Below are 4,622 nucleotides of genomic sequence, written 5' to 3' on the forward strand. Positions count from 1 at the left end.
CCGTGAGTTGGGGCGAGATATCCACGCTGTAAAATAAACATGAAATAAACAAGGGGCGAGATAACTGTGCGTTGGGGAGAGATATCCTTGAGTTGGGGCGAGCTGTCCACGCTTTGGGGGCGGGCTCTCCACGGCTCGGGCGAGCCGTCTTCACTTTTCGAAATTCTGTGGCGAGCCGTCTTCACTTTTCGCCGGGGCGAGTTGGAAAAGGGGCGAGATGACCTGGTACCGGCCAGAAGAGGCATATAGCGGAGTTCATGTGGTTATAAATGCTATTCAATGATGTCATGATGTTTTCATTGTCAAAAGAATATTGGCAAGGTGGTGCACTGTTTTCATATTGCTGGATAATATGGTGCGGTGGGAGAGGAGAGGAATCAGTTATGTTGCATTCATTTATTGATAATCATTAGGCCTATAGCCTATGTTATTTAAAGAGAATAACCTATCATAACACGAACATAGGCCTAAATGCCTGCAAACATATTGTCATTAACCTATTCATTCCTTCATTCAACCATGAATAAAAAAAATATATCTAATAACATTATTTTATAGAATTGCGACAAATGCATAAAAGCTCCATCATTGTGTTTAGAATCATTTGCAATCCACAATCATTGGGGAGGGAATAACCTGACTGTGTCAGATGGTGGCAGTATTGAGTAGCCTACTGTCGGATATCATCACTGGGGAGTAGGGAGTAGGTAGTAGGGACTATGAATTCGGACGCAGCCACTGATTTCGGACGAATCCTTGGTTTGTGTTCATGGTAACCGGTGACAACTTCCTGTACTTCACACACAACACAGTTACGAGATGGAACACTTCATTTTACTCAAGGAGTTTCAACTTTATTGAATTTTAATTTTAACATAATAGTTCAAAAATTTCGCACACCTACATATCAAACATGTAAAAAAAAAGAAAAACACATTTTCAATTTTAACATGAAGCTTTAGTTGCATAAAAACATTTGCACACCTAGAACAGACTGTTGAAAAAGCAGTGAGCAACATAAAACATTATAAAAAAATAATAACACGGTCAACTTGGGTCAAGAGAAGGGTTTTTCTTGTTACCCGCCTTATTGTGTTTTAAACCTGCAACTTTTCTTGCAGGTTTTTCTTTCATTGATAACATGTAAATCATACAGTTACAGTACACTGAGTACAGCGTTCAACACTGCTGCAAGTCAACAGTGAACTTTACAGTTCATTAAGAGGCATTCAGGTCCATTTCTGTGCTTTAGAAAACATGGCTGCCGATTGGTGGGTGGGACAGGGACTGCATTTCAGATGTTCACATACTTTTACGTAAAGACTCATGGTGGGGCTATATCTTGTACCACCCCTTAACCCTTATCCCTAAACTTATTTGCCATTTTTTACTATTTTAAAAAACCTTTTAAAATAGTTCAAATAGCTGATCTACAAGCTCACAACGTGTAGATGTAGATTGGCTAGTTGAACTATTTTAAAATGATTTTCAAAATAGTAAATAGGTGGCGCAAGACTAGGGCCCAGTCTCAAAGGGATAGCATCAAAACAAAAGTCCTTTGCGGTTTTGTTTAGATTTCAGGCCCTATCAATTCATAGACATGACATGAAAAATAACAACAAAATTCAATATAATCAGAAACAATAATACAAAATAAAACATATATGTACAGAGTGGAGTGTTTAAGGGAGAAGTGATCCTTTCCTCTCCCTCCGGCCTGCTGAAAGGTGGATTTTTAGGCCTGTTTTAAAAGATGCAGGTGAGCTGCATAATTATTTTGAGGGAGGGGGTCAATTTTTTTCCCTACTTGGTCTGTGTCTCATAGGAGGGCTGTGGGCAGTTCAGAAACCAGTCTGTGTCTCATAGGAGGGCTGTGGGCAGTTCAGAAACCAGTCTGTCTCTCATAGGAGGGCTGTGGGCAGTACAGAAACCAGTCTGTGTCTCATAGGAGGGATGTGGGCAGTTCAGAAACCAGTCTGTGTCTCATAGGAGGCCTGTGGGCAGTTCAGAAACCAGTCTGTGGCAGTTCAAAAACCAGTCTGTGTCTCATAGGAGGGCTGTGGGCAGTTCAGAGACCCGTCCACCAGTGACATAATTGATAGGGAATCCAAGCTAATAGAAACTGCAGGCTTTCTATTCCCTAAAAGTTACCATGATATAATGGAAGCCATCGTTCTCACAATGACAAAAATCAAAAAAATATATATATATATTTATAAATATATATTTATAATCTAAAAAAATCATCAATGATGTAACTGGAAGATGGGTGAATCTAAAAATGAAATCTATGAAAATCAGCTGGGGGGGGGGACCCTGCTTCATCTCTCTCAGCCAAGGGGTCCTTGCCGTGAATAACGTTGAAGACCCCTGGTATAGGGATTATACGTCTAGGTATACTTTAATATTTATTGATTGCGTCTCCTGCACCAGGCGGGATGATTCAGATTGTATTATGTATATACTTTATTCTGTGCCCTGTATCTGTGACCTTTACTGTGGTGCTCTCTCAAAACCCTTTAGAGATCCACCTCGTACACAGGAGGTCTCCTGCCTCTTACTGCCCCATCAGCACCTCCTCGTACACCCACATCATCATACAGGAGGTGTTCTGTCTCCTCACAGGGTGCAGCTTCGGCACCTCCTCGTACACCCACATCATCATACTGATGGTATTCTGTCTCCTCACAGGGTGCAGCTTCGGCACCTCCTCGTACACCCACATCATCATACAGGAGGTGTTCTGTCTCCTCACTGGGTGCAGCTTCGGCACCTCCTCGTACACCCACATCATCATACTGATGGTATTCTGTCTCCTCACAGGGTGCAGCTTCGGCACCTCCTCGTACACCCACATCATCATACTGATGGTATTCTGTCTCCTCACAGGGTGCAGCTTCGGCACCTCCTCGTACACCCACATCATCATACTGATGGTATTCTGTCTCCTCACAGGGTGCAGCTTCGGCACCTCCTCGTACACCCACATCATCATACTGGTGGTATTCTGTCTCCTCACAGGGTGCAGCTTCGGCACCTCCTCGTACACCCACATCATCATACTGGTGGTATTCTGTCTCCTCACAGGGTGCAGCTTCGGCACCTCCTCGTACACCCACATCATCATACTGGTGGTATTCTGTCTCCTCACTGGGTGTAGCGTCAGCACCTCCTCGTACACCCACATCATCATACTGGTGGTATTCTGTCTCCTCACTGGGTGTAGCGTCAGCACCTCCTCGTACACCCACATCATCATACTGGTGGTATTCTGTCTCTTTAGCACCTCCTCCTACACCCACATCATCATACTGATGGTATTCTGCCTCCTCACAGGGTGCAGCTTCAGCACCTCCTCGTACACCCACATCATCATACTGATGGTATTCTGCCTCCTCACAGGGTGCAGCTTCAGCACCTCCTCGTACACCCACATCATCATACTGGTGGTATTCTGTCTCTTCACTCAGTCCGGCTTCAACGTCGGAACGAGCAAATTCGTTATAATAAACTATCTCTACGCTCTCCCGTCTTACATTATAATAAACCACGCCAATGTCCTGCGCTCCCGCACGCCGCCTTCTGATGACCTGGAGAAACACAGCAGTGCCTGGCTTTAATAAACCGGCTCTCTTAAATTAAAAACGTCTGACATTTACATTGCAGTGTTATGTTGAATAAAGAAGTATAATTACCTTCCAGAGACGATAGAGGACAGCAATTATCAGGATCGAGAGCAGCAGCACCATGACTGTACATGTGAGAACGTTAGATGTCAGATGAGAAGCTGTGAGGGAAATATGTTAAATATGTTAGAACATCAAACATCATGCAAAAGAACAGCGTAAAGATTGCTTGCTTGAGTTTCAAATTGTGACTTGAAAAGACGACATTTCGTGTTACCTGTGACAGTGATAGAGAGGACCTCGCTCTTAGAGGAGAAGTTGTGAGAGAAAACGTGGATGTGATAAACACAGATGTAACTTCCCTGGTGGGTGTGGTTTGCTGCAGGAAACAGGAATGTGGCAGAGTGATTGACAGCTGTCTGGGTATGGTTCTGAGTTCCGCTGCATCCAGAGATGTTGTGTGTTGCATTCAGTGACGCTGTGTGTTGTGTTGCATCCAGAGATGTTGTTTGTTGTGTTGTGTCCAGTGATGCTGTGTGTTGTGTTATGTCTAGTGGTGTTGTGTGTTGTGTTGTATCTAGTGGCGTTGTGTGTTGTGTTGTATCCAGAGATGTCTGTTGTGTTGAATACAGTGGTGTTGTCTGTTGTGTTGTATCTAGTGGCGTTGTGTGTTGTGTTGTATCCAGAGATGTCTGTTGTGTTGAATACAGTGGTGTTGTCTGTTGTGTTGTATCTAGTGGCGTTGTGTGTTGTGTTGTATCCAGAGATGTCTGTTGTGTTGAATACAGTGGTGGTGTCTGTTGTGTTGTATCTAGTGGCGTTGTGTGTTGTGTTGTATCCAGAGATGTCTGTTGTGTTGAATACAGTGGTGTTGTATGTTGTGTTGTATCTAGTGGTGTTGTGTGTCGTGTTGTATCCAGTGGCGTTGTGTGTTGTGTTGTATCCAGTGATGTTGTGTTGGATGCAGTGATGTTGTGTGTTGTGTTGGATACAGAG

At 43.7% G+C, this 4,622-nt stretch overlaps 1 long non-coding RNA gene across 1 annotated transcript; it reads right to left on the reverse strand.

The window, feature by feature from the left end:
- Positions 1-3,485: 3,485 nt before the first annotated feature.
- LOC306933415 lies at positions 3,486-4,321 on the reverse strand. The gene is made up of 3 exons (XR_013791225.1): positions 3,904-4,321; positions 3,696-3,787; positions 3,486-3,590 (listed from the first exon to the last, which is right to left on the reverse strand). It is a non-coding gene; the product is annotated as an uncharacterized lncRNA (long non-coding RNA).
- Positions 4,322-4,622: the final 301 nt, after the last annotated feature.

This window comes from Electrona antarctica (genome assembly GCF_951216825.1).
Source record: "Electrona antarctica genome assembly, chromosome: 12".
Taxonomy (NCBI): Eukaryota; Metazoa; Chordata; class Actinopteri; order Myctophiformes; family Myctophidae; genus Electrona; species Electrona antarctica.